At 34.1% G+C, this 9912-nt stretch overlaps 1 non-coding gene across 1 annotated transcript; it reads right to left on the bottom strand.

Moving 5' to 3' along the window:
* Positions 1 to 1541: 1541 nt before the first annotated feature.
* On the bottom strand, positions 1542 to 1614 carry TRNAA-UGC. The gene has a single exon. It is a non-coding gene; the product is annotated as a tRNA-Ala (tRNA).
* Positions 1615 to 9912: the final 8298 nt, after the last annotated feature.

Genomic DNA, 9912 nt, shown 5'->3' with positions numbered 1-9912 from the left:
TGTCCTAGTTTTTTAAGAATGGCATGTTACCATATCTATTTGGTATCATATTTATGTCTAGTATCTATAACTCATTTTTATTTTTGTTACTCTGAGATATTTTGCTTTTATAAATAGATATCTTCACGAAAATAAGTTTAATTTATGTTGAGATGGAGAATAAAAATTGACACTTAAGGACGTTGATACTTGGGACTTTGATTCCTCTTAATGTAAAGCTTGCATCTTGCAATTATTTGGGTAGAGAATGTGTTTCACTTAAAATTCACTCAAGAGAAAATAATCAAATAACGAACCATATTTGAGAGAGGATAACTTTTTTTTTTTAATCTTTGAGAAATAAGAAAGAATAAATATTAAAACATGGCATGAATGACATCTTCTTGAATCTTTGTTTTGTTCTCCTAAATGTATATAAAAAGAAAAAAAAATCTTATATATTTTTAGATATAATTTAAGATTACCTATTTAATAAAACTCCATCCAAACTTCTACTCATAAATTTAATTATTATTTGTATACAATTGTTAATATGTAAGAAAATACACGTACAAAATGTTTATACTATTGATAATACATTAGTCTTGGTTGTTTGACTAAAACAATGCAATCATTGTCCAAACTAAAGAAATTGATTCGAAGCTATCTCCTAAGAGAGGGAGGCTCAATTAGACTTTGTTGTAAGATTCGACCATGTCAATGATGAAGAAGTAACGCATCGGACGCTACCGCCATCCTATAAGCTCTTATCTTTTGAGGAATTCATCAAATTAGACTTTGTTGTAAGATTCGACCATGTCAATAATGAAGAAGTAACTTGCTCTTATCTTTTGAGGAATTCATCAAATTAGACTTTGTTGTAAGATTCGACCATGTCAATGATGAAGAAGTAACGCATCGGACGCTACCGCCATCCTATAAGCTCTTATCTTTTGAGGAATTCATCAAATTAGACTTTGTTGTAAAATTCGACCATGTCAATGATGAAGAAGTAACGCATCGGACGCTACCGCCATCCTATAAGCTCTTATCTTTTGAGGAATTCATCAAATTCCCTCTCCACAAGTAATAGTATAACAACTAGATTGCTTTCTTTACTTACAATAAGTCCTCTCCCTATATGTGCTTGTGGGACATTACTCTCTTTTATCTATAGAAATGGCATTGCTGATAAATAATCCTTATATAAGTATCTTTCCTCTCTTTTATCTATTAAAATGGCATAGCCGATATAATAATTCTTATATAAGTATCTTTTCTTTTTCTCTCGTACCCACCTTATACATAACAAGTTAAATTAACTCTTACTTAAAAAAATAATTTCTCTCTTTTGGAGATGCAAGGTATCGATTCCCGTACCTCTCGCATGCTAAGCGAGCACTCTACCATCTGAGCTACATCCCCACAATCTTTGCATCACAAAACCCTAAATTTTCCGTCATCAATAATAGTGAAAATGAAGAAATATTGCTACCCAACATGTCATGAATAAGGAAAAATTGAAAAGAAATAATATATTTAATAATAGATAGTCTTATTTTTAGAGATGCAGGGTATCGATCCTTGTACCTCTCGCATGCAAAGCGAGCGCTCTACCATCTGAGCTACATCCCCATGATTTTTACATTGTAAAACCGTAAATGTCCCATCATCAATAATAGTGAAAATAAAAATATCAAAATATTAATAACAAATAGTTTGGTTTGGTGATGTCGGGCATCGATAATTGTGAAAATGAAAAAATATAATAACAAATTAAATACTTTCTTTTGGAGATGTGGGTTATCAATCCCCGTACAACTCGCATGCAAAGCGAGCGCTCTACCATCTAAGCTACATCTCCACAATTTTTACGTCACAAAACCCTAAACGTCTCATCATGAAAAATAGTGAAAATGAAAAAATATCACTACTCATTATGACATAAATAAGGAAATATTGAATAGAAATAAAATAGTAATAACAAATAGTTTCTTTTGGAGATGCGAGGTACCCCGTGTCTCTCGCATGCTACATTCCCACGATTTTATATCAAAAAACTCTAAACTTCCCATTCATCAATGATATTGAAAATGAAAAACTATCCCCGCTCATTATGTCGTAAATAAGGAAAAATTTAAAAGAACTAATATATTTAGTAATCGTTTCCTTTGATGCATGGTATCGATCCCAGTACTTCTCACATTTGATGCAAACGCTCTACCATCTAAGCTATATCCTCAAGATTCTTATGTCACAAAATCCTAAACATCTCGTCATCAATAATAGTGAAAAATAAAAAAATAACGCTATTCATTATGTCATAAATAAGGAAAAATTGAATAGAAATAAAATAGTAATAACGAATAGTTTCTTTTGGAGATATGGGGTATCGATCCGATCCCCGTACCTCTCGTATGCTAAGCAAGCAATCTATCATCTAAGCTACATTCCCACAATACTTATATTAGAAAACCCTAAATGTCCCATCATCAATTCTAGTGAAAATGAAAAAATGTCTCCGCTAATTATGTCATAAATAAGGAAAGGTTGAATAGAAGTAAAATATTAATAACAAATAGTTTCTTTTGGAGATGAGGATATCCCCTTACCTCTCCCATGCTAAATGAGCTTTACCATCTAAGCTACATCCCCACAATTCTTGCATCATAAAACCCTCAATTTCCCATCCTAAGCTACATCCCCACAATTCTTGTATCATAAATTCAAAATTGAGAATCACCAATAGAAGCACCAAACACTTAGGATCAAAGCAATTAAAAATAGTATTTATTTAACTTCAATTTAGCATAATTGAATGCAACAAACCTGTGGAGGCAAACAAGCGTGAACTCCTCCAAATGGGAAGAACAGAACATTCAGTAAAGGAAAGGGGGAAAGAGAGAAAGAAAGGTTGGACAGTGGTTTTCCGCCTTTCCCTTTTTTTCTTTTTAAACCCAAATTTTCTTTCTTAAAAAAAAACCAAATGTCCTCTCTTTTTTAACCCAACTTTTCACCATCTTTTTTTAAAAAGGAAATGTTCAGCTTTTTTTTTTTCTCCCTCTTTCATAACATAATATTTAAAATGTTATATTTAAAAGCTATGGAATGTCATATTTCTTGTAGTGAACTTATGCTTCATTAAAGACGAGATAAACTTTAGTTAAGTAACTGGAATTTTAAATTACTTCATGTGGAGATTCAATTACTCTACGTTAGCTACTATTTTTAGGATTTATTAATTGGACACGAGTTCTTGGATTTAGGGGATTGTTTTATGCAATTTTCAACTACAACTTATGTTTTCAAATTTTTAGGTCATAATTTAGGTAGTGGTTGTATATTATGGATGAACACTAGAGTTTTTATCCCGTTCACCACAACTACTCTAGTTTTTGTTTGAAGGCTATAATTGTCATCTATGTTGTATGGCAATAAAATTTGTTTAGATGAAATTTTTGTTAAAGTTGCATATTTTACTTCTTGCGAGTTAGCATAATATGAATTTAGTTGTAGAGTTATTAGGAATAAGATGGAGAAAGAAATTTTCTTTAAAATAATAAACAGACTCAAGTTCATCTTTGTTGTTGTCTAACTGTGATTTTGCAAAAAGCTTAACTAATATGAAATATCAAGGTAAATCAAGAATATATCCTACACGTCATTCAAGATGACAATAAAATGGAGTTAAATTGAATGCAGTTTTAGTTTCATGTTTAGTAGGTTCAAGATGAAGCATAATTGTATTAATGATATTAAAGAGAAATTGGTGTTTTATTAGAAGAGACCAACTTCATTTAAGGTACTAGGAGTTTAAACTACTTCCATTGTAATTTCAATCACTCCACAATGATTACAAACTTAGGGTTGGCTAATTGGACATCAATTATCAACTTTAGGTTATAATTTAGGTAGTAGCCATTATATATTAATGAGCATAAGAGTTACAATTCTTCCATGGACTATATGTGTTATAGTTAAATGAATATATATATATTATGTATGTCGAGGTTTGGGTAAAGCACAAAGTAGTAAGGAACACCATTGTCAACTCTAGAGCCACCCATAACTCATGATGGAGACTGATGCAAAATATTTTAACATCCTTTTGCATCAAGATACAGGAAAGATGAACGCCGTCAAATTGGAAGCTTTACCTGTCTTAAGAGTCACAATGAGAACTCTAATCAAGCTGGAGCCTTGGACTAGGCAAATTGTTTAGTGATAGTTGAAATGGATGACTTTGATGTCGTGTCAGGAATGAACGTCCTGCTGAAACACAAAGTCATTTACATGCCCCTAGCAAAATGTCTAGTAGTAATGGAGTCTAACCCACGATCATTCAGAAAAACATCCATCAACCAAGAGGGTTGAAAATGATGTCGATACTACAGTTGAGAAAGAATCATAGTCATGATGAATCTACGCTTGTTGCTATTGTTGTAATTGAAAAGGGGAGCTCGAGTGAGCCAACCTCAATAGAAACCTTGTGTGGGGGCAGATGTCACAGTCATGATTGCCCAAGGCTTGTTGCCTATGGTTGCATGTTGCATGTCTCAGCCATTCTTGTAAACGATTTGTTGTCCAAGGCAGTTATTTGGGCAATGTTATTGTTTACCGGTTATTTGGTCGACACGCCTTGAGCAATCATGACCATCACAATTGGCTAAGAAATATGTTGTCAATATGTTATTGTTGTCCAAGAGACTTCTCATTATGAGGTCATGATTGGCTAAGACATTTAAAGAAGTTTTACCTAGGGCAACTTCTATCACAATCCTCTTCTCGCTCTCTGAAACTTCTTTAAATATTATTGTTCACTGGTTATTTGGGCGCATCTTCCTTAGTTGCTGGTCGTACATGTTTTCATTTTCCATAATTAATAAAAAGGAAGTTTTCATTTAACTTCTGACCTGAGGTAGAAATTTAAAAAAAAAATTTCATTGAATTCAAACCTGCTGGTAGGAAAATAATTTTAACAAAAAAAAAAAAAACAAAACAAAACAAAAACAAAACAGTGACCAGTAAGAAAAATCAGGAAAGAGGAATTGAATGATATGAATAAGTTGATTATTCCAATTCAAATATTAGTAGTCGGAAGGAAAGAGGAGACGATATTAACGAAAAGATTATCTACTTAATATTTCAAAGTGTCCCTTCTTTTTTAAGGTAAGCTTTCAATGAGCTCCTCAAAAGATGAATGCAAAATAACTTGGTCACCATCCAAATACAATAGATTTTTCATATTTAGTAACCATCCAAATGGTCAAAGTTTGTTTAAGTTAATTTGATTCAAATATATTGAACGACATGAGTTCTATCCAGTAAAATAAGTAACCCAATTCAAATTTATTTAGCCCATTTTACTTATTACTATAGAGTTATACGTTCCCTTTTTCTTTTAAAATTTCATCCCCGGTTCTTTTCTAAAATTTGATCCGTTATAATTGCAAAAGTAACCAAAGTTTAAACTCTTATGGGTCTAAAAAAATATATTTTAATTCAAACCTAACACATTAAACTAATCAACCTTTTTATTTATATTCAATACCAAATATGGTAGTTTTTTTTTTTCCACTAAAAAGATTAACTTAAAAGACACTTTAAATTAGTAATTTATCTAAAGATTCTTTTGGACTTATTTAGAAAGCACTATCAATTTTCAAAGCTTTTGAATAAAATAAAACATAAAAAAAAAAACCAAAAAAAAAAAAATTCAAAATCAAATACATTTTTCTGACCGCTCTCTAGAATTCTAACCCAACACGACCAGTAAAAAAATTGACATTTTAATCATTCATATAGAGCAAATTGGCTCATACAATATTAAGTTCATTACAAGGGCTTCGCTTTGATTTGATATCCTACCGTTCTTAAATATGGTACCCAAGCTTGTTGTAGCCATGATCAAGAGCCCAATAACTCTTCATCTTCAGTCTCGGTGTTTATCCATGAGATCATCAACGGTAGTATTCATTTCTCTTTTAATACGACCTAGAGAAGTTAATAAAAGAATCGTTTCGACAACTTTACACTTCAAGAGTAAAAAAGTCTACCGATTATATCATTCGTTTAAACGTTCTTTCTCTCACTCCACATTCCACACAACGACGAAAACGTCCCAACAACTAAAAAGAAAAAGAATCAAGGAAGATAACTATTTTCAAGAGCTGGTTGTGTTCTTACCATTGAAGCAGAAGGCAGTCTACTTTTCTCAATCAAAACAGTATCAAAATTCTTTTCTCTTTCAGATACCTTCTCCATATCCTTAATGTTTTTCCTCCTCACTAACCTCAAAACCGCCATTAAAAGAAAACCCACCAAAGCTAACCCACCATTCCTTAGCACTCAAAGAAGTCAAGCCAACTTCAGATAGTTGTGAAGTCACTTATCAAGGTAGCTAAGTTGAAGTCCCTAAATCATATTTGCAGTTAGTTCAATTTTGCCCTTCAAAATCAAAGTAAACCTATGTGAGTTCACGACACCGAATTAGCACAGATCAAACGACCTCGTTTAGCTACTATGTGCAAGTAAACCTATAATTTTTCTTATAATAGTTTTAGTTTTTTGAAACAACGATCGTACTCATCTCAAAACCTTTTGAAAATGTCAAAATCGACTTCAAAAGGGTAACCAATTGTAGGATTGGGTCTAAAAATGTTAAACAGGCTTAAAAACTAGTATCCTGAGTCGAAAGCGCCAAACAGAAGTCGCGGGGCAAAGTCGAATAAAGTTTTAGGGCCGAGATTGGGTAAGGAAGACAGAACGTTGGATTTTCGAACCCACTTAGATCTGAGAGTTTAGGCCCTTACGAACCAAACAAACACCATAAACTGGATTAGGGTGAGGAGGAGACTTGGAAATGGAGGAAAAAGGAGGAAAAAAGACATCAAAACGACGTGACCGAGGAGAGAGAGAGTCACCAAAAAATTCTCTAGTAATTGGGGTGTGGGAGACGAAGTCCGACTCAAGATCTGACTCACGACCCAAAACCCACAGGCAACCCTAACCGAGGTGAGGGGTGGAGAAGATGAAGTCCATCTGGTCGAACCCAAACTCGAATACCCGTAACTTCATTATAGCCAAGCAACCCCATACCAAGTTTGCTCCAGTAACCTAAAATACAAAGCTTCCGCCGAACAATGCGATCAGATACCCAACTAGTCTAGTAGTCTAGTTCCTCTGTGCTTGGCCAAAAACCCACATTCAAACAAAAAATGCACCTAACACAGCCCAACCCATGATCCACTCCACAAACCTGTGTGCCCACATGAACATTCAAGACCCATGCCTCGACCCACTTTGCGACCTACTCATGTGTCAATTTCCCTCAACGACAGGGTCACTACAGCATACATCGGCCCCTTCGGCTCAGCTTCTCAGAATTCTAGGCTAAAAAACGACATATTTGGCTCGATTTGACATTTTTTACACCAACCTTTATGTTTTTTTACCTTTCCGAAGCTGACTTTTTTTAATATAGGTAATTATGAGTCAATTAATAGAGGGCCTAGTGGACAGTTTCTCTAAATCCTAAGATGAAGAACGGTTATGTCAAGGACGCCGGTTATGTCAAGGATGCCAGTGTATTCTAGTAATAGAGGAATTAAGGAGCCTATGTATTCCAGCAGTGGGGGAATTAAGGAACGAGATATTGATAGAGGCTCACAACTCATCATTTGCTATGCACTCAGGTAGTACAGAAAATCAAAGTGTGCTTGAGATTCGGGCGTAAGGGTAAACTTGAACAATACTAACTTTTGTAGAAGCTTGGAAAATCATGTCATGGCCATTTTAAATCTCTAGGGAGTTCAATTGATTTCAATAATATAAGCTATTGTATTTTTATTTTACCTTTATTTGAGTTGTCAAAAGTGGGATTTGAACGTACACCCTCTGATCCCGCATTGGTTGGAGAGGGGAATGAACTATAACTTATAAGAGTCTTTAAACATCTCTCTATTAGACTTGATTTAAAACTGTTATTTTGACGGCGATATGTAACGGAAAAAATGAACAATATTTTTTAGCGGTTGGAAAGGGAAACGAAACATTCCTTATAAGGATGTGGAAACCTCTCCATAGTAAACTCGTTTTAGAATTTTTTTGATGGTGATACGTAATGGACAAAATCGGACAATATTTGTTAGTGGATGGATTCTGAGATGTAATGGACAAAATCGGACAATATTTGTTAGTGGATGGATTCTGAGATGTAATGGACAAAATCGGACAATATTTGTTAGTGGATGGATTCTGAGATTGAACATACAATATTTGTTAGTGGATGGATTCTGATATTGAACATAGGTTGGAGAGAGGAAGAAACATCCCTCATATGGATGTGGACAAAATCGGACAATAATAGCTCAGTTGGTTAGCTGAATATATTTACTGATGTGGGCTTGAACTATTACAAATGATTAGCTGGAATAGCTCTTAGCTATAATAGCTCAGTTGGTTAGATCGTGTGGGATTTAACAACAAGGTCGGAGGTTCTGCTAATAGGAATGAATTCATTCCTTAAGGTAGTGGAAAACATCTTTTTGAGCAGGAATTTTGAATCAATTTAATAAAATAATAGCACTTTATTAAAGAAAACCTTTCTAAGTTGTCAAAAGTGGGATTTCAACCCATGGACTCTCACAAGGACCAAAACTTGAGTCCTAACGCCTTTGACCACTTAGCCATCCTAACTGTTTATTGTGAGACCTAACATTGGTTGGAGAGCGGAATGAAGCATTCCTTATAAGGGTGTGGAAATCTATCCCTAAAAAATGCGTTTTAAAACTTTTAAACTTACGACGATACGTAATAGGCCAAAACAAACAATATCTGCTAGCAATTGGAGAGGAGAACCAAGCATTTCCTAGACGACGATATGTAATGAGCCAAAATAGACAATATCTAGGCTAATACTCATAATTTATTGGAATAATTCAGTTGGTTAGAGCGTGTGATTGTTAACGATAAGGTTGGGGAGGTTCAAGCTCTCTTTTTAGCAATGGGAATAAATCACTCCATTTTAGTATGTAGAAAAATTTAACCCTTCAACCAAAGTGGACAATGTCATATAATTATGGAGGTTCGTGATTCCTAACATTGTTACATAGTCTTAATCTAGCAACCTTCATAATAATGTTGAGTTCTTTTTAGGGGTCCCTTCGATACAAAAACCTAATGTAAAAAATATTTTCGCATAAAGCAGTTACATCATGCATATTGTAGTGACTCTAGGCCGCTAGAAAATTAGGATCTTGCATATAATCAACACCTGAACTTTCTATAACCTAGAGAAAAACCCGTGACAACTCGCTCGATCAAGGATTCGATTACCGCCTACAAGTAGGTTACGTATTTAGTTGCAGTATATATTACTTTTCCTGTTTGGGGGATTACTAATTGTTAGTTAAGGTCACAGAGGAGAGTCGTCTCGAGCCGTCAGTTCTATGTGTAACGAGTTTTTGTCCTTAGTTTTCGAATCTTGTTCCAATTTTTATCAATTTTTTTCTTTGTCAGTACGGGCATGAAAAATTATTTGAAGTCTTGAAAATTGAGTTATTATAGGTGTGCTTTGAAGTTTTAAAATTGAGTTATTAAAGTTGTGCCCTATTTAGCTTATCGAAGCTATTCCCGACCATTGGTGCCATGCAGTTTAACTCTTCTACGCATACCAGAAATCAGGTAATTTAGTTATGCTCTTACCATTTTCCCTACTATCGATTCAAGTTGCAATAGGTGAGTTGGCGAATATGCAATATATGACTCCTGAAAGATCAGATGACTTGCCACTCGAGAATAGTTGGCGAATATCTAACAAGAAAACCAAAACCTACAAAAAAAAAAAAATTGACGAATTAGTTAATTTATTTGATTGAAGGGTTTTTGCTCCAACTAAAGCTTGGATCGTTGGGTTAAGGATTAGGGTTGCTT

The sequence above is a fragment of the Cucurbita moschata genome, unplaced genomic scaffold (genome assembly GCF_002738365.1).
Source record: "Cucurbita moschata cultivar Rifu unplaced genomic scaffold, Cmos_1.0 Cmo_Scf00046, whole genome shotgun sequence".
NCBI lineage: Eukaryota > Viridiplantae > Streptophyta > Magnoliopsida > Cucurbitales > Cucurbitaceae > Cucurbita > Cucurbita moschata.
This window is presented reverse-complemented; position numbering and strand designations above follow the sequence as displayed.